Raw genomic sequence first — 21,749 nt, 5'->3', positions numbered from 1 at the left:
TCCTAGGTATGCAGCAGAGACTCTCTGGGTTCCAGAACTTTGCTTGGACACCTGGAATTCAAATTTCCACCACCGCTGAACCGGAATAAACAAATGTACCCTAGGGCCACCTTCTACTATTTCATTCTCTGAATGTGTCATTTGTAATGTTGAAATGTATTCTCCTGGAACACCATTGGACTTGAAAGTTGCCAAGGCATTGGAAACCATCTGGTTCAGACCCCTCAATCAACGAGGAGGAAACTGAGGCTCAGGGAGTGGAAGGTTCTAAAGCTTAGGTTTCTTCATTCCCAAAGTCATGGTAGAACTCCCAGGTGACTCAGTGGTAAAAGAATCCACCTGCCAGTGCAGTAGAAGCAGGAGACTCGGCTTCGATCTCTGGGGTGGGCAGATCCCCTCGAGGAGGAAATGGCAACACGCTCCAGTAGTCTTGTCAGGAAGATCCCATGCACAGAGGAGCCTCATGAACTGTAGTCCAGGGGGTCTCAAAGAGCTGACCTGGCTGAGCACACACTAATGTCACAGTAATGCCCATTTTCTCTATGCGTTATTTCTTGATGATGAGATATTTTCTTACAAAAACTGGTTCAGGACTCTCGTGCTAAATTAATCTATTAGTGGAATCGTCCTTGTTACCAATGACTGTTTCTGGTGTATCAGGCAGTAATTGTAAAACATGTACTGCGAAATAAGGGACATTAATCTCAGGGATTCAGTATAGTTCAGTTACCATGAAAGTAACGTTTGTTTAGCGCTCACCCTGTGCCAGACTCTCTTCCAAGTAATTGTCATGAACAAACTTATGTACTTCAACAGCTTTCTGAAATATATTTTATCATCATCTTTATTTTGTAGAGAGTTAAGCTGAAATTGGTTTTTAAATAGTATATTAAATAATATAAGCTAAATTAAGCTGTGATAATAAACACCTGCAGATCTCACTGACTTAGAACAGTGAAGCTTAATTTCTCATAAGTACATGTGCATTGTAAGTTTGTATGTACACATATCTACTATAAAATACATGTATCTTATGGTTATCTTTTATATATTATATTTCATTATGAAATATGTATGCATTGTATATTTTAGATATTTACATGTATTATATTGTATTTTACATATTGCATATCATAGCTTCATTTTAGATGCTTAGCCCCTGCTTGTTTCAACATGACCACCAGAACTACAAACTACTGAATCTAAATGTTCAGCTATAATTTTATGTTTGAGTTCCAGGTTTGTATCTGTAACTTCCTAATGACCATCGTCACTGGAATGTTCTGCAGGCACCACAAAATCAGCAGTATTTCTCCCAGCCAAAAGCAGGTGTTATGGTCCCCCCCGTTCTTCTGTTCTCCAGCTTTACATATCAAAACATCTCAGTTGCCATTTTTCAAGGTACTTTGATACTTTCTATTTTGAATAGAGGGCTTACTTCCCTGATAGCTCAGTTGATAAAGTATCCACCTGCAATGTGGGAGACCTGGGTTCAATCCCTAGGTTGGGAAGATCCCCTGGAGAAGGGAAAGGCTACCCACTCCCATATTCTGGCCTGGAGAATTCCATGGACTGTATAGTTCGTGGGGTCGTGAAGAGTTGGACATGACTGATGGGGTTTGTATAATATTATTCACCCCTCCCCTTTTATTTATCCTGTTGATGTTATAACACAAATAAAAATGAATTCTTTAGATTTAATTGTGATTTTTTTCTACAATGAATTAAAAGCATTGAGCATTTTCCATTTATACAAGCCAAGTCTGATATTTAGAATACTCAGAAATGCTCAGAGATGAAGTAAAAATATCCCCAAAGCCTTTAGTACACGCTTCAGAAATTATTACAGGATAAAGAATACCTTCCTCTTTTGATAAGATAGTTTTGCTTTCATCCTTATTATTTACTTAAACAACTGGTTTATATGTGAATATAGGGCTTCCCAGGTAGCACCAGTGGTAAAGAACCTGCCTGCCAATGCAGGAGACATAAGAGATATGGGTTGGATCCCTGAGTGGGGAAGATCCCTTGGAGGAGGGCATGGCAGCTCACTCCAGTATTTTTGCCTGGAGAATCCCATGGACAGAGGAGACTGGTGGGCTGCAGTCCATAGTGTTGCAAAGAGTCAGACACAACTGAAACGACTTAGCATGCACACAGAGAATACATGTAGTTTATTTTTCTTCAATAGGTGTTTGACAATTTTTTTTTAATTGGCTTTTAATGTCAGGGAAGCTATTGAAGTAGACAAAATCCAACCACTTTCAGAGATTATCTAAGTTTTTATCTTTATTTCTTTTTTAAGTTTTACTTCCTTAATTTGGTGTCAAGTACTCAAGGATTTGTTATAGTTTTCAACTGTAACATATACTCCATTCCATTGTACAGTTTGTATCTTTAGAATAACATTCCTTTTACCTTATAGAAACTCTGTGCAGGGAAGGACCACATCTTTCTTGTTCATCACTGTTGCCTCAGTAATTAATATAATGTGTGGTACATAATGGGAACTAAATAAATATTTGCTGAATTAAAAAGTTAAACACAGTGGAGACCTTAGGGCAGTGACTGTATAAAATTTTCTTCAGTTTTGTGCATAGCAGTTATTCATGCTCAAAATATCACAGATTACTATAATTGATCTAAAAGCACTGGTGGTAGGACGGGAAAAAAGAGATTTTGGATCCGTTTAAGAGGTACAGATGACACCACCCTTAAGGCAGAAAGTGAAGAGGAACTAAAAAGCCTCTTGATGAAAGTGAAAATGGAAAGTGAAAAAGTTGGCTTAAAGCTCAACATACGGAAAATGAAGATCATGGCATCTGGTCCCATCACTTCATGGGGAATAGATGGGGAAACAGTGTAAACAGTGTCAGACTTTATTTTTGGGGGCTCCAAAATCACTGCAGATGGTGATTGCAGCCATGAAATTAAAAGACGCTTACTCCTTGGAAGAAAAGTTATGACCAACCTAGATAGCCTATTGAAAAGCAGAGACATTACTTTGCCAACAAAGGTTTGTCTAGTCAAGGCTATGGTTTTTCCTGTGGTCATGTATGGATGTGAGAGTTGGACTGTGAAGAAAGCTGAGCACCGAAGAATTGATGCTTTTGAACTGTGGAGTTGGAGAAGACTCTTGAGAGTCCCTTGGACTGCAAGGAGATCCAACCAGTCCATCCTAAAGGAGATCAGTCTTGGGATTTCTTTGGAGGTAATGATGCTAAAGCTGAAACTCCAGTACTTTGGCCACCTCATGCGAAGAGTTAACTCCTTGGAAAAGACTCTGATGCTGGGAGGGATTGGGGGCAGGAGGAGAAGGGAATGACAGAGGATGAGATGGCTGGATGGCATCACGGACTCGATGGACGTGAGTCTGAGTGAACTCCAGGAGTTGGTGATGGACAGGGAGCCCTGGCGTGCTGTGATTCATGCGGTCGCAAAGAGTTGGACATGACTGAGCGACTGAACTGAACTGAACTGAAGAGGTACAGACTAGTAAAATTTAGTGAATGATGGGAAGATGTGAAAAATTAGGGGAAAATAAGAGTCTAGGAGTGTCTGCTTTGAGTGACTATGAGTGAGTGGTCATGGACTGTTCATAATAGTCTATTCCTTAGTTTTGTTAATAAAGTTTTATTGGATTTGTGCCACATGCATTCATTTACATGTTTTCTGTGACTTATTTTACCCCACAATGGCAGAGTCAGGGAGTTCTGACAAAGACTATATGGACCACAAGGACAAAAAACCAACTGCCTGGCACTTCAAAAAAAAAAAATGGTTGAATCTTGCTCTACAGTATATGGATTTTTTTGGTCATTGTTGTTATTATTAGGGAAAGTGAAAGTCACTCAGTTATTTCTGACTCTTTGTGACCGCATGGACTATACAGTCCATGGAATTCTTCAGACCAGAATACTGGAGTGGGTAGCAGTTCCCTTCTCCAGGGGATCTTCCCAACCCAGAAATCGAACTGGGGTTTCCTGCATTGCAGGCAGATTCTTCTGTTATTATTAGATGGGTGGCTATTGGGGCAAATTACTTTTCTTTATCAATATGCTGAATTTGTGGCACCTGTGGAATATTTCAGTGAGATTGTTCATCAGGAACTTGTAGATGCAAGCCTGGACCTCTGGCATGAAATTCTGGCTTAACATGCTGGTATGTTTACCTCCTCCAGGGGATCTTCCCTACACAGGGATGGAACCAGGGTTTCCTGTGGCTCTTGCACTGAAGGCAGATTCTTTACCATTGAGCCACTGAGCCCCTGAGAAGATGGTACTGTTGGTGAGACATCATGCTGAGATGTAGCTTAGGCGGTGAATCAGCAGTGTTTGATCTCATCCTGTATAAGCACATGAAAAGGCCAGGAGCGGATACAGCACATTAGCTTCCTCCTCCAGAGTGCAGTGCAGGGGGCCCGCTCAGCATGAGGCCCAGGCAGAGTCCTGTGTTGGCCACCACCCATTTTCTTCACAGCGAGCAAGGCTGCTGCACATCCTCACGATCGGCCCCACGCTGAAATCAGAAGCAGTACTTTCAGTTTTCCAGTGCAGTTCTGCCAGCCCAACCACAGACCATCTCATACTGGTTGATTAAGAGGAGGAAAAACTAAATGTTGGTTATGATTCGAAAATGATGCCAGCCCTGGAGATGTGCAGCTCTGCCGTAGCCATCAGGGTCAAGGCTAACGAGGCAGTGCATGTCCTTTCCAGGCTGTTTTCCAGCTGGTAAGTGCATGTCTGTACTGCATGCGGTACAAAGCGCTCAGCCTAGTGCAAGGACAGTTTGTTCCAACAGAGTTTGTAGGCCAGTTCCAACATGCCTTTGAATCCTCTTACTTCCGGAATGATTCACTTCCATTTCCCCTTTCTCCAAGTAGGGGAAATAGCAATCCCTCTTTCTCATCTTTGGTCAATGTTGAAAGAATGAATATTTTGAAGAAGATGGAGAGTGTACAACCAGATGGATAGTGAGCTTCTGGAGGGAAGATGTTGCTGCCTTTATAGACTGGAAAAGTAGCAGAGACTCAGGTTGTTGAATAAGTGGGTTTTCAAGGAATAATTTACTCCAAATGTTGTATAGACTTTCTAATGTAGTGATCCATACCACAGACATTGACTGTCTCAAAGAAGCAAGATTATTGGCAACTGTGATAGGATGGCCCTTTTTTTTTTCCCTTACCCACTGGAGATAATGAGCTTCATGCATGCAACTGATTTTTGTTGGTGGTGGTGGTGAATTTACCTTCAGTTCAGTTCAGTTCAGTCGCTCAGTTGTGTTCGACTCTTTGCGACGCCATGAATCGCAGCATGCCAGGCCTCCCTGTCCATCACCAGCTCCCGGAGTTTACCCAAAGTCATGTCCATCGAGTTTACCTTAATAGGTGGGAAATCCTGCTAACATCTCTGAATTTACTCCAGTACACATTCCTGAGCTGTATTTCTGGAAATGTTGCTTCAGAGCACACGTGTTTGAATTTTTCCAATTCCAGCAGAAGCCTGTGCGATAATGCAAAGTGCATTGAAAAGTGGGTGGAACAAAAGGGGAAAGAAAAAGACCCTCAATACTATGAGCAGATTTTCCTCCGATCTTGTTATTTTTTTAACCTCATTAAAAATTGTTGAATTTTATTTTTGACCTTGAATTTCCGTACTCCTTTTTTGGATTTCATGTGTATGTAAGCACGTGCCCACGTGTGTATGAATGTAGTTATGTCCGAATGTGTATGTGTATCTATGCACCCCTGCCTGGCTGGAGTAAATTTCTGAGTCTGTGTGTGGGTAAATGTGGGTGTATTTTCCTTGTGGATATGCTGTTCTGATGGAAGGAAATATCAGATCCCACAAGAGCCACATGTCTATCAGAAGGGATCTTTGTTACGTTTTTCAGCACATGCATTTGCAGAATTAAAGAGTGTAGGCACCAGGACAACCACAGAACCCTCTGTGAACTATTCTGGGTCTCCACAAAGACCTTTAATTTTGCTATTGTATTTAGAGACGATGCATGGCTTTGCATAGTTGCACGTGGTTATCTGCTCAGAGGTCTCAAAAGATAGACTAACACCTAGCTGAGATCAACTCAAAGGCTAACCTTGCATCCACTGAACCTTAGTTGAATAATACATTTCACTCGAGAGTTTTGTTTGCTGTTTGTTTTCCTCCTGGCTCACTCTTGGCCCAGATTCAAGATAAACTTTGCTGCCTTTCTGCCTGCTGTGCTTAATTTTCTGTGGTACCTAAAATGCTGGATTTGTAGCCTTTTTCGTTTGGCTGTGGTTTGGCTTCTCCTTTCCAATTCAACGTTCAAGTTTCCTTTCTGTGTGCAGGACTCAGAAATGTTTCACTTGAGAGTTTAAGTTTCATGATTTTAATTATTCACATCATCTAAACTTGGCTTTGAAATCAACCATATCAGGCATGACAATTCACCCAAGAGTCTGAAATGGAATAAAGAAAGCAGAGATGAGGCGACATCTGGTGCCAAACCTCCCCTGCGAGGTGCCCATATGTTTATGAAGGGGGTGAAGGAGGTGGAGGGGGCTAGGTTGGAAACGGGAGAATGAACATGTATGAAGCACATACGATGAAATAAGCGCTAAGTGTGAGATATCTTATGCACCTCACTGTCCCAAGAATCCGTTTGGAAGTAGGAATTTCCCAAATTATTTTTCAGTTCCTGCTTGCATTTCTATACATGTGTGCTCTAGGCTGGATACTGTAGTTGCAGTGGGGTTAATGAAAAATATTACTCTAACACTGTGAGTTAAACAAAAGTGTGTGTGTTGTGTGTCTTTTTCTTTCTCCTTCTCCCTTTCTTTCTCTGTCTCTCCCTCCCTCCCTCTCTCTCTCTCCCTCTGTTATCCAGAAGTTTTTGTCTCTCTGGGTGTTTTCTGCATCCCATTAACAAATGCCACCCTGGTTTTATGAACTGAAGCTAAAAACTGCCAGCTCAGGTTTTGGGTTTTTTTTTTTTTTTTGGCTGCCAGTTTTTTATTGTTCAACTGTTTCCTGCCCACGATGTGTGGGTTCTTTCTATAATGAAGCAACAGTCTAACATTAAGGATAATACAGCATCAGGTTCAGAAAGTTCTGTAAACACAGATTTGAAACTATAATACCCAGGAGAGAGAAGCTTCTCCAGTCTCTTCCCGTTCAAGGCTTTTTCATTTTCCGAACTCTTCTTTAATAAAGTCACATGCTATCAAGACACCAAACATGAGCTTTTCTGCATGGGAGGGTCAGTTCAGTTCAGTTCAGTCGCTCAGTCATGTCTGACTCTTTGCGACCCCAAGAATCGCAGCACGCCAGGCCTCCCTGTCCATTATCATCTCCTGGAGTTCACTCAGACTCACATCCATCGAGTCAGTGATGCCATCCAGCCATCTCATCCTCTGTCATCCCCTTCTCCTCCTGCCCCCGATCCCTCCCAGCGTCAGAGTCTTTTCCAAGGAGTCAACTCTTCGCATGAGGTGGCCAAAGTACTGAAGTTTCAGCTTTAGCATCATTCCTTCCAAAGGAATCCCAGGGTTGATCTCCTTCAGAATGGATTGGTTGGATCTCCTTGCATGGGAGGGTAGATGCATGTAAAACTTACTTGTTTTATTATAAAGGTGTAAACGTGTTGAAACAAGAAGGCAGTAAAAAACAAAACACGCATCACCTAATCAACTGGAAAGAACTCTACTACATTTTCGTGTGTTTCCTTCCCCTCCCTCCATCCCTTCCCTCCTTCCCTCCATCCCTTTCCTCTCGCCTTCCCTCCATCCCTCCATGCCTTCCCTCCATCCCTTCCCTCCTTCCCTCCATCCCTTCCCTCCTTCCCTCCATCCCTTCCCTCCATCCCTTCCCTCCTTCCCTCCATCCCTTCCCTCCTTCCCTCCATCCCTTTCCTCTCGCCTTCCCTCCTTCCTTCTTCACTTCCTCTCCTTTCCACTCCATCCCTTCCCCTTCCCTGTTTTCTTCCTTCTTTCCTTTCTTCCTCTTTTTTTCTTCTTTTCTTTCTACATGTTGTAAAAAACAATGTAGCCCCTGTCTTGGACAGAACAACTCGAGATTCAATTATAAAGCAAAATTGCTTCACCTCTTCCATTGTCTTTTTACAATTAATCAGAAGAAATAGTTCTTCCTCTGCCCTAAACTAAAAGACTGAGGAATCTCATGGTTATCCCTAAGCGATAGAGAGCTGATGGTCTCTTTTTCAACAAACACACAATTGCAATTCAGAGATTACAGTTCCATGTCCCTTATGGTGATCAAAGCTTTGATTTAAAATTGTCTTCTGCACATCCCTAGCTAGACCAGCTGCCACTGGAAACCCTGAAGAAGGCAAAGAGGGTGCAGTTGACTTCCACTCTCAGTTTTTGCCCTTCGCTTTTGTTCATTTCTGACCTTTCCAGGGTTGGAAGTCAGGGGAAGAAACAGAAGTTCCTTAGTGACTGCCAGTGTCCAAGGTGGACTTCCCACTCCCTGGTCAGGCAGACGCTGAAATCGTTGCTCTCAATGACCTTTGATGTGTTCCTTAAGACACTCCTGTCGCCACGTGATGCTTCCTGAGGTCTTCTGTCTGCAGTTTTCTTGTTGCTGGTGATGTCCTCTCCTTCTCCAACTCATGCTGGCTCCTTTCTCAGTCCCTAGTAATCCAGCACTGCCTTCAGCTTCCCTCTAGTGGGACTGTCTACCCTCCAGGAGTCTTGGTGAGTAGGACTCCAACCCCACACTGGTTCTCTCACTCCCTCTTGATAGCTGTTCGATGAGAAACACACGTTCTTTGCTCCTGCTGGAGTGCTTGCCCTCCAACACAGCCTACCACCAGCAGAGCCAGCCACGCTGGCCCCCTCCATTGAGATTTTCCACTGTGTGTCTCTCAAAGTCAAGAAACATACGTCAAGCTTATGGGTGGTTCTGTTGAAACTCTTCTCAGTAGGCTTGAGAAGAGTTTCAGGGCACTCTCTCTCCAACACACACACACACACACACACACTTTGTTGACACACATGAAGAGTACTCACACCACAGCAGCAGTTTTCTCCAAAGACATTCTCCATCAAAGTTCCTCTTTCTTAATTTTCAAAACTGGATATTTTCATATTCTAAAAGCGAATAGGGATTTAAAGAGTAACAGCCTTTTAAACAACCATTTCCTTTAGAAATTTGCATCTAGACCTGGAATCTCACTTTGAAATGTTGTATCTGTCGAATCTTAGTAACAATCAACTCTCATGATTTAACATTTTCACCAGTTTATATTATCCTTGTTTTCAAATAGCATATATCTTTATTATGATCCTATAGCATTATTTCCCAAAATTTAATTTTTAATGGTGTTTTAGTACTAAAATGAGTTTCCTATTGCTGCTGTTACAAATTACACACAAACTTTGTGGTGTAAAACAACAAAAATTTATTGTCTTGTAGTTTTGGAGGTCAGAAGTCCTAAATCACTCTCAGTGGCCTCAAATCAAAGCATTGGCGAGGCTGTGGCTTCTTCTGAAAGTTTCACAGGATGATATGTTTCTTTGCCTTTTCCAGCTGCCTACAGTCCTTGGCTTGTGGCCCTACATTACTCCAGTTTCTGTTTCCATCGTATTGATTCCTCTCTCTCTCTGCTTCCACTGTCAGATTGCCTGCTCTCACTCTGAGTCTTTTGCCCATACCTCTGTGATGACATTGTACCCATCCAGATAATCCAGGATAATCTCTCCATCTCAATATTCTCCACCTAATCATATCTTCAAATTTCTCTTTGCTGTGGAAGGTGACATATTCATAGGTTCTGAAGACTAGGACCTGGATGTTTAGAGGGGCAGCAGGGGTATTATTTCATGGACTACACCCACATTTTGGATGTCTCACAATTTAATTAATTTTGTTTTCAACTGTTTTTAAAAAATATTATTAAAAGTGCTATAGTGAGATTCCTAATAAATGAAAACATTTTTATGAATTTCTCTGATGGTTTCCTCAGTGTAAGTTCCTAGAAGTCGAGTTAATGGGTAAAAACATTTTGAGGACTTTTGATTCACCTGGCCAAAATCCTTCCTAGAAACATTTTGTAAAATTTTAACTGTTTCGTATATAGAAGTCATGCCCTATTTTCAAGATAGTTTAAACATTTGTTATCATTTATTTTTAAATAATTGTTTTCTTTGTTCCACTTAGATCTGTAAAATATGGAATCTGAACTGTTGGCTATGTAAGCTGAGGATCATAAAAGTATTTTTCTCCCCATCCTTTTAGCCATGTTCCCTAATATATTTTGGTGAATATTATCGAATTTTATTGCTTCCTTTGCTGTGTAGTAAGTCCTATACTATTTTATGATTGTTCTAGAACTTTGTTAGTTTTGACTGATACAGCTGTCTAGTCTTATGACAATATGTTCCAGTTTTAATGATAATAATATTATATGTGCTTTGATAGGCGAACTGTATCTTATTTCTCTTGTTTTAAACTTGTTCTGCACTATTTTATTCCTTTAAGTCATTCTCTTCTGAATAACTTTACACTCATTTCCCTAATGTAAAAACTATGATCATAATAATCTATGATTCTGATTCTGATATATTATGATAGAATATTATCATGGAATATTATGATTCTATGATTATGATAATCTGATATATTTATTTAGGAAGATCTGACATCATTGTTCATTCATCTCATCTGGGAACTTAAAATATCTCTTGATTTTGTAAAATTTTCTTTTGAATTTCTATAAAATTCTAAAGATTCATTTCCATAGATTTCACAATTTTTTTAAAGCTCTCTAGGAGTATATTTTAATATGAATATAATCAATCTTTTCCACTCTATTTTTAAAATAGATATTATTGCTAACTAGAAAATTATTGATTTTATTCTTAATCTTAATTACCGATTTACTGGCTAATTTACTCCGCTCTCTTATTAGTCCTAATAGTTTTTCCCTGACTTTTTTCCTTTACCTTGACAATATGTAGTCAATCATTTAAAAATAATAATTTTATGTCCTTCCCCCAAGAGTCTTGCTTTATTTTTCTGATTCTTGCTTTATTGTATTGGCTAAGGTGTCCAGAAAAATAATAAATGTTAATGTAATTGATGGTATCTTTGTCTTTTTAAATTAATACATTAATTTTAATGTTTCTGGCATTTCACCATAAACCTGGGCAAAGTAGGTTTTCTTCTCATAGAAGCACTCAAATATTGTTCTAATTACATACCCTAAATTTCTTCATTAGAATTATTAGAGAAATGTATGTCAATAGCCCAGAAATATAACAGACAACTTTTGTGCATTTGCAACAGCATTTTAGGACAAAGAAAAGAACACGTGCTTTGGAGTCAGGGCACTTGGGTTTGAATGTTTGTTTTAGCACTTACTGGGTGGACAATTTGAACAAAACACTTTCAGCTTTTATTTCTTTCTTTTTTCAGTGTAGGTGATAATATTCCTTTATAAGACTGTATTGAAGATTCAATAAGATATCGGAAAAATACCTAGAGCAGTGCCTGGTAGACAGTAGGGTCTGGGCACAGAAGGTATCCTGTGTACATTGTTTGGTTCTGCAAAACATGGATTGCAAACCTGCAGAATGAATTTTAATAGAAAGGTGGGACCTTGCTGGTGGCCTCTATGGACTTCATCCTCTGTGCCTGCGTGCTAAGTCGCTTCAGTCCGACTCTTTGCGACCGCATGGACTGTAGCCCACCAGGCTCCTCTGTCCATGGGGATTCTCCAGGCAAGTATACCAGAATGGGTTGCCATGCCCTCCTCCAAGGGATCTTCTGGACCCAGGGCTCGAACCCACACTCTCTTACGTCTCCTGCATTGACAAGTGGGTTCTTTACAGCTAGTGCCACCTGGAAAGCCCTTGTCCTCTACTTATATACAAACTAAACGGTTAGTACAGTCTCTCCTAGTTGGGAAATTTCTGAAAATTCTATTACTCTCTAATTAGAGCCACAGTAGCACCCATTTCTTAGATTCTGGGGCATGTGGCTGTCAAAGCAGTCCTTGACCCAGTAGGATTTCTGCAGAAGGCCTGGGAGCCGGGGGAGCAGCTGTATTTTCCTCGCTGGCCCCTCTTCTGGGAGAACTGTGTGTTGTTGCAGTTGTACTGTACTGTTCTACCGCATGGGTTCATAGTTAACATTTTTCTTCCAGGCACATTTAAAACATTTGGCTCACATCCGACTTGAGCTGTTTTATAAGGGCAATAACCGAGACCAGGGTGTGCTCTTGTCAGCAAGCAAAGCACGCAGCAGAGGCTGCCAAAGAGTTTCCTGCTCAAGGGGCCACCCATCCTTGGCTGCAGGACGCATGGCTGGAGCTCATGGCAACTTGCACACAGCAAGAGCTGGAACTTTCTGTTCTCAGGGCTCATGCTTTGGATTCCATATTCAGGCCTGCTGCACTGATCAGTGGAGGCTGTTGTGTTTGCGCTTGTTTGGGACTAGCTCAGAACACATGTCACAGCACTGGTTCAAGGCTTAATTCAAAGGCTGGGAGCTGGGAACATTTTCTTTAAAGACAAGTGAGAGTTAGCTAGCAGACACAGTTCCCACGAATCAGCTGAAGGGGAGACAGGGATCCCTTCAGCCCACTCTCTGTGAATTAACTTCTGGAATGGGCAGACAGCATAGATGCCAAGTGGAAGGTTCCAACACTGCCACCCCACCCTCTTTGAAGTCCACCTTGGCAGGAGCTGATCTCTTTTCATGTGTTATTTGTTGCCAAGGACTGTGACGGGGAGAACCTTAGCAGATTGCTGAGGCTGTTTTTTCAGGATTTCCTTTGATTGGAAGCTGTTGGCTGTGCCTTCTGCCACTGGCTCCATCACAGAGCAGAGGGCTCGGCATGTCCCCCAAGTGACAGCTGCCTCGCCAACACAAAGGAGGTGCTGGCTGTGAAAGGGCCTTGAGCTCTAAAGAACTGCGCAAGGGATGGGATATTGTTACTGCTTCCCTTGCCAGTAGGGAGGCAGTGTGATGTTATGAGTAGGAAGAACAAAGGCTCAAGTCCAAGAGATGCAAGCTGAAATGTCAGCTATTTCATTGATTCGCGGTGTCCTCTTGACCTCAGTCTTCTCATCTGTAAAATGGCCATGAAAACATTGACCCCCCCCGCCCCTCTCCCAGAACTTTTAGTCAAGAATTAATAAGATAGATATGTAGAGTGTTTAGCTCCTTTCTTCTGAATTCCAAAGTTAGTCCAGAAATTTTAATGCAGTCTGGGTTGCTCTTTATGTTGCTGTTCAGTCGCTGTCAAGTTAGACTTTTTTGTGACCCCATGGATTGCAATATGTCAGGCCTCCCTGTCCTTCACTATCTCCTGGAGTTTGCCCTTAATACTCTCTTTATCATCTTCATTTATTCATTATTCACTCAATCAGCATTCAATACAAAAGTTGGACCACTTAAGTGCCTTTAAAATTTTAGGTGATGTTCTTTCTAAGTGCTAGGAATAAAAAAAAAGTACATATTCAAGACATGTCTATCTCAAAAAAAAATGAAAATGACATTAAAAACATAAAGGATATTATGATGGTCGAAGATTCAGGAAGTAAAGGGTAAACAAAGGTATATACCTTTATATGAAAATACTTATACAAATTTATAGAGTAACAGAGATTTTATGGCCGAACGGACATTTAACCAAGGGATGACATCAGTAGATAGAGAACAACATAACATATTTCAGAATTTAGAGACAAGGACCCTTTGAAACGTGATTGAGAGTGATTCACGCTTAGAGATGGGCAGTCAGTCCAAGGGCTGCTATGGAAAGGATAAAATGTCATCTTATCAAAGAACACAGGTAATGAAATTCAACCAGGTCTTACTCAGCTGAACTGCCTTTGCCAGTTGGGTGCAAGGATAGGCTTAGTCAACCATGGCCTGCCTGAAAGCTAGAATTGGGAGTGGACTGCAGAAGGATAGATTCTGTCTCCTTATCCTGCTTCTGTAAGACCTGCTTCTGTTTCTCTTTGACTATTTCGTTACTGCATTCACCCAATCTTTAGGTTGAACAAAGGATTCCAGGCTGAATTAAGACTCTGTAAACCATTGCAGTGTACCCTATTACCCAGGAAGAAGTTTTCTGAAAGATGAGTTTCATTGCTGGTAACAGGAATTTGCATTGTGATTTACAGAATTTCCGTTTCTTCTTCTTTGCCTCCCCCTTCATTGTCGGAGGATACCTGTTGTCCCAAGAGCTCCTTGAGAGCAGGGACTTTGGCTAGTCATCATTTTACCCTGAGTAATTAGTGGAATACTGGACAGACAGTTGCTATTCATGTACTACTCAATACTGCCATCCAAATGATCACTTTAGTATACATATTTGACCAGCTACTTGCCCAATGCTACTTAATATTCTCCAGTAAATGCTTATAAAGGGTCTGGCACTGGGTGTGGGGATGAGGAAGGAATATTAAACACAGCATGAGACTAAGAAGGAACAAATCCTTTCCTTATGATGCAAGTTGCACTTTAATCTCAAAAGAATTGACCGGACAGCCAAGGTGGACAAGGAGCATACCAGGAGGAGACAAATGATGGGCAATCATTCTAAGTGGACAATAGACGTGGTCTTCCCTAAGTTTTCTGCTCCTACTCACAGAACTTACATATTTTCATCACAGGTTCCTGAAAATATTCCGAGGAGATAAAGATGCTTGGATATTAATCCTTCTTTCTAGTAAAAAGTCTTTTTAAGGAACTCTACTGGGGCCAGAACAATACCAGAATACCCACTTTAATAACACCTTTTACTAGGGAAAAGTCGTGGGAACCCAGGATGGCATAGAATGCTCAAACCAGATTAATAAATAAAATTGCTAAGGTCACATTTATGCCTCAGGAAACAGAACTTACATATTTTCATCACAGATTTCCTGAAAATATTCTGAGGAGATAAAGATGCATGGATATCAATCCTTCTTTCTAGTAAAAAGTCTTTTTAAGGAACTCTACTGGGGCCAGAACAATACCAGAATATCCGCTTTAATAACACCTTTTACTAGGGAAAAGTCGTGGGAACCCAGGATGGCATAGAATGCTCAAATCAGATTAATAAATAAAATTGCTGAGGTCACATTTATGCATCAGGAAACAAATTCAAAGAAAGGAAATGAGTTGACCAAATTCTCACAGAGGTTATTGCCTTGGATCAGGGCCCATATTCTTAAACTCCTCATCAAATACTGTTCATACTAAGATCATGTGTGAAATGGCATCTTTTATCTAATTTAAGCTTGAGTTGATCACTGTACTGTAGTAGAACAATTTACCCAGTTTATAAACAAGGTACCTGAGTCTTGCAGAGATTGTCTGAGCCTTTATGCCTTCAAGGTCATTTAGGATCAACTCATTCTTTGATTTCACCTTGAATGAATATCTCATAGTTGTCCCCTTAGTGAAAGGACAGTGATAGTGATAATAGGAACACTCTTCATGTTCCTGCCATTCCGTCTCAGGGCAACCCAGGAAATAACCCCTGGCTCTCCACCATTTACATATCGTATGTGGTATCAGGCATAACGATTGGCATTTAATCCTCCGGCTAATAGACTCCTGAAATTATCTGGGAGAAAATACCATTACATCTCTTCTTGGGTAGATACTCAACTTGATATGTAATTTCTCTGGATTTAAATCACAAGTATAGTATCCATGTATATTAACGTATATTATTTGAAGTTGAATCAACCTGATCAAAAAGACTATTCCTTTTATAACTTATGATTGATAACAATTTTTTTTGTCCCATCTAATTACTGCCCTTATCAATGTAATAAGAAAGCAATCTACAAGTGTACAGCACTTGAGTGTGCATTGCCTAATTACTCATCAAGTTAAACTTTAATTCTTGGAGGCCATCATGGATACCACAGGAAGTGATTTTGGAAATCAACTTTTTTGCATGATCGTTATTTGTCAGTAGTGGGTTTGTTCACATCAACACCATATCTTACAAATTAGAAAGGTAGTCAGAGCTGGATGAATGTGGAGGAAATGTGATAGCCTGATTGTTTCCAGTATCTGTGGGTATGAGGCACTGGAGGGTGAGAGAGTAAATATGTACAGGACCATGTTTATGAAAAAAAGCAGCAAGTCAAATAAGAGGAAGAATTTCTTCTGCGTTAGGTGGCCAAGGTGAGGTCAGGGTCAATATTGGTGTTGGCACTGCCAAGTTCAGGTTTTGCATGAAGCTAATTTACTCAAGATGTATTGATGACAAAAGGCTTATCAAACACAGAATGTTTTATTACATAGGTTGGTTTGTTTGACAAAAGTGACACCCATCTTCTTTCACAATGCTACTGCAAAATTTATATCCGGCCTTGCAAAATTTTATATTGACAGCCAAGACTGAAGTATGCAAATTTATTGAACATTTGACATGCTTCTCATCATTTTTTTTTTTTAAAGGTGTTTCTTTTCTCAGGAAACAGGGATGTTTATTTTTATCCCACAGAAACCAAATGTATTAATATAATAAGGGCTATGTAGATATATAATCTGGGAGTTCTAACACATATTTATTGAATCTGACAATATTTTATATACTAAGAGAAGTACAGATAGTGTTGTCCTGTTTTTACCGTTTGGTAAACTAATATATAATGAATTTGAGATACTTATCAACTTTTTCTATTATTTTGTGTGCTAAGTTGCTCAGTTGTGTCCGACTCTTTTTGACCCCATGAACTATAGCCTGCCAGGCTCGTTTGTCCATGGAATTTTTCAGGCAGGAATGCTGAACGAGTTGCCATTTACTACTCCAGGGGAATCTTCCTGACCCGGGGATCGAACCTATGACTCCTGTGTCTCCTGCATTGACAGGTAAATTCTTTACCACTGAGCCACCTGGGAAGCACCTCCAGTGGTATTTCTGTTACTTTAGGCAACTGTAATAGGCAACCATCTGGTAAAGCCAACCAGCATTAAAGCTTGGAGTTCTAAGAGACCAGCTCAGTAGAACATTTTATGGGTGAATTTATCCTTTTATAATTTATTTGATTAATTTATTCAATTTCTGCCAAATTTCCAATAAAAGTTTTGCCACCAAAAGCCTTTGAAAAAGAGGGAAATTTTTAAAATGTTAACAAAATTCTATACACGGGCAGTTTCTACAGGTGAGGACCAAACTGAGCTGAGTCTTTTGTTAGTTAATACAAAAAAAAAAAAAAGAAAGGAAAGGAAACAGAATGTAAAACAGAATGTATCATCGCTATCAGAATAAGAAGTGTGCCTCTACATAGGTTGTGACAAAATTTTCCCACGCAGTAAACTAAAAGAGAAATTCATCTACTGTTTTATGAACACATACACAGAGGACATTTAAATAACAGTCATTATTGTCTACAGAACCATCGAACCAACTGTGATACAAATGAGAGGAGCAATGAAGTCCCTTTTGTATTATTCGTTGAGTTTTCAAGGGTAGTGACTGGTCACAGAAAGGTTAAGGTAATTTGTAGCTCATTTCCAGGCTTTATAAACAGTGAAATACTCTGATTAAAAACGATGGCACTTCCTAAATGAATTGCCCTTCCATGAAGATTGGCTCCTAGTGGGAGAAGTTTCCAAATTACTTTTAAGGTGACTGACCGAGAAGTTCATTTGCAGCCGTATTCTCTCATATGCTCTGTGTACCCCCCTCTGATGAACTCCTACTTATGCTGAACCAGAGCTATCACAGTTTCCTTAGAAATCTACCCACCTGTTGAAATTTTAAACCTGGGCCACACCAGTCAACTCCATTTATTCCTCTTAACTGCAGGCCTTCAACTGTTTGGAGATGGCTGTCATGAGTGGTAGCTCCAAATTTCTGTGTAGACAGATTTGAGGCGGGGTATTCTGATTGCTTAAGGAGCCAGAGGACTTGGAGCACTACATTTCTGTGGCAAGCATGCTATTCTGACGTCTTCTGTGTGTTGATTTGTGTTGATTTGGAGATGGAGGTGTTATGGAGATTAGGGGTTGATCCTTAATTATTCTCACCCCAGCCTTCTGTCATTAAGAGTGTTTGGAAACATACAGGCAGTGCCTACTGACCTATGGGCCCACTGGTATATGGGCAAACAAATTAGGATAACTCTACCCCCAAATCCCATCTCTCAGCTTCCTGAAGAGAAAATCAAGAAAGGTACTTCTGCCTGACTTCATATGTGAAGACAGCTTCCCTCTAAGCCCATGTTGTATCTGAGGGAAGTAAGTGGCTCAAGATTCAAGTGTGCCAGGTTAAAAACCAGCTATTAAAGATTGTTTAGGCAAAAGGGATGGATGGGCTGGCACATAGCATCGTTATGCTCATGTGTGCTTCTAAGAGACATCTCATCTTATGTGGTTGAGCTATATCACAAAACCCAGGTTTATGTATAGTATTAATATAACCTCTTTGTATTGTTAGGGGTGGAGGAATGAGCTAATCTGATCTATGGCATGTTGACTCTGGAGCATCAGTGTCTTCCTGAGCCTGCTGTTCATTTCAGTTCAGTTCAGTTCAGTCACTCAGTTGTGTCCATCTCTTTTCGACCCCATGGACTGCAGCACGCCAGGCCTCCCTGTCTATCACCAACTCCTGGAGTTTACTCAAACTCATGTCCATTGAGTCGGTGATGCAATCCAACCATCTCATCCTCTGTTGTCCCCTTCTCCTCCTGCCTTCAATCTTTCCCAGCATCACGGTCTTTTCAAATGACTCAGTTCTTCACATCAGGTGGTCAAAGTCTTGGAGCTTCAGCTTCGAGTCTCTGAAATGGGTAACATAATTCCAGTTAGATTCTTTCTGACCTCTCAACATCTTCCCTGACAGGAATGCCAAAATCTACAATCATAATATTGACAGTAACCATCTTTTACATCTCTCTTGTTTGGCAGTGATTGAGGAAACTTGACATTTGTTCCTTATAGCATTCCTGAAATGGTGGCATTAAAAACCCTATTTTACAGCACACAAGACTGTGGTTCAAATAGGTGATATGATTTGCTTTCAGTTGTACAGCTAGTAAGTTTCTGTGGCTTTGGGCAAGTTTTGACTCCTTCACTTAAAGATGAGTCTTTTAAGGTGGGTGAAGTTCAAAGACAGTAAATGGTGACTGAGCTTGAGAATGGAACTTTCTCTGTGAAGGAACAAAGGGGTTAAAACCTGAGGCCAGAAAGAGGAGGTGAGGCAAGAAGAGGCGGAGAGAAGCTGCTTCCCTGGGAAGTGATTCAGCACTGTCTGGACTCACTCTTGACTTTCTCATTTTCCCGTTCACTGCTTGCTCCTCTTAGACCTTCCTTAGCAGAATTAAGTAAGGTTAGAAGCGCTTGTCCTGTCTTCAGAAGGTCTGGGTTGGTAGACCTAGATTAGGTCAGCTCCAGGCTTTGGGGAAAGCCCTTTGCACTTGTGTTGACCTGCTTTCTCTTCCTGGGCTGCCTTTTCCTCTGCAGAAGAGTGCTCAGATTTGAGGAACTAAGGTACCAATTTAGGCAGTGACATGGCTGGTAAAAGTTTAACAACAAAAGGATATATAAGACAAGAGAAAAGAAAACCAAGTCCTGATTGACAGCATTTGCCAAATTCTGTGGTGTGAATATCCTCATCATGATCGATATCAAACGACCAACTTGACATCAGTTGACTCACAGAATTCCTGAAAATTTAGCTATCTGTCCACACAAAGCCAGTACAAGATTCTCCAGGACAACACTGGTTAGAAAAATGGCAAAGGAGAACAGGAAACCGGCTAAGGCATTTTCCATGCAACTTAGCCTGGATCATCAAGGAACTAGAGATATTAGGCCTAAGTGGCATAGTTACAAAGACTGTGTGTAGCTTGGACTCTATCCTTGGGATATTTATTTGCCTTAGAAACTGCAAGGGTGACAGGTCAAAATAGGATGTCCAGAATTCTCTAATATTCTTAGCTTTCTCTCTCTCTCTACAGACATCTGTGTATGTGTGTGTGTATTGAAGATCAAACCAGTCTATCCAAAGGAAATCAACCCTGAATATTCATTGGAAGTACTGATGCTGAAGCTGAAGCTCCAATACTTTGGCCACCTGATGCAAAGAGCCAATGCATTGGAAAAGACCCTGATCCTGGGAAAGATCGAGGGCAGGAGAAGGGGACAACAGAGGGTGAGATGGTTGGATGGCATTATCAACTCAATGGACATGAGTTTGAGCAAACTCCAGGAGATAGTTAAAGACAGGGAAGCCTGGCTTGCTTCAGTTCATGGAGTCACAAAGAGTCAAACATGACTTAGCAACTGAACAACAACAACAACGTGTGTGTATATGTATGCACATATCCTCACAAATATGCAAACTCCCCATTGTATTAACCCAATTTATAAGTTCCAACCTAAGTAGAGCAGATGTTGAGACACTGGGCAGTAATGAAATAGCCATATATTTGATTCCCAGCTCTTTTACCTAGTCAAGTTGCTTAAACTCTGTCAGTTTCTTTATATGTAAATTAGGGATAGTAAGTACCTGGGCTTCCCTCATAGCTCAGTCGGTGAAGAATCTACCTGCAATGCAGGAGACACAGGTTTGATTCCTGGGTTAGGAAGATCCCCTGGAGAAGGAAATGGCAACCCACTCCAGTATTCTTGCCTGAGAATCCCATGAACAGAGGAGCCTGGTGGGCTACATCCATGGAATTGCAAGTATCAGACACAACTAAGTGATTAAATCAGCAGTGAGTACCTGATGCGCTTGGTCTAGAGATTAAAAAAGATAGTAGTGGTTTAAAATTTGTTAACATCCAGTAAATAGTAGCTGCAGTTTTTCATCACATAGCCACTGTGACGAATTCTCAGCTGTTATCAACATCTTTCCTCCCTGTCCTCTATGGACACTTCAGGAATAAGCTGCAAAGTACATGATGGCAGAGTGACATTTATTTGGTTCCTGTTTAAACTGAGTGATAGGGGTGTTGATAATCTTTGTGCATTTTTTATTTAAATAATTTTCCCACACATTCAAATAATAATAGTTGTCACCCTTTACAGGTCTGGGAACCGAGCTTATCTGCTTTGCCACAAAATGGTACCTGCCTGAGTAAACACAAATACAGGATGGAGAGACCAAGTCTTTGCTCAGCATTTGTAACCTAATTCTCTAAAGCAAACAGATAATGTGGCCACCAGGCTTAGCCTTCCAGAGCAATTTTAATCACAAAAGCAATGATTTATAAGTCTTTAAGATGCAAATAAAACATTGTTAAATTGTCCCAGGGGGTATCTTTAAAGAAAGAACTAGAGTGCCAGTTAATACGGATACGTATTTAGAAATTAAAATAGTTCCTGAGAACCAAGGATAGACGCTAACGTCTAATCATTCTCTATAACTTGATACATTTATTTTTTAAAAATTAGTTTCCATTTTTATCGATGAGATTCACACATGTAGCTTAAAGAATCAAATAATTCTACTTGCAAGTATGTACACTCATTCTTTTAGTATATTATTTCATGTTTGCTTCATATCATCTAAATTACATGCTACTTAATTTTTATTTTAATTTAGGGATTGTAAATTAACTTCCAGTTACGGAAAACAAGGACTTAGATCTCTTTCACCGTCTGCTACACTTAATCCAGGCACACTTTTGACTCCTTTTTTAGCCCAAGATAACTGCTCTAACAGTTATGCTCTAACTGTGGTTTGACCAACTTTCAGTATTTACATTTCGATGATTATATAAATATTATTCAGAGTTGATTCATGTTATGTATTTCTATTCCTGCACAATCTTTTGGTCT

The sequence above is a fragment of the Capricornis sumatraensis genome, chromosome 6 (assembly GCF_032405125.1).
Source record: "Capricornis sumatraensis isolate serow.1 chromosome 6, serow.2, whole genome shotgun sequence".
In the NCBI taxonomy this organism is placed as follows: Eukaryota; Metazoa; Chordata; class Mammalia; order Artiodactyla; family Bovidae; genus Capricornis; species Capricornis sumatraensis.
The sequence above is the reverse complement of the archived record's forward strand: the minus strand, read 5'-3'. Positions refer to the sequence as shown.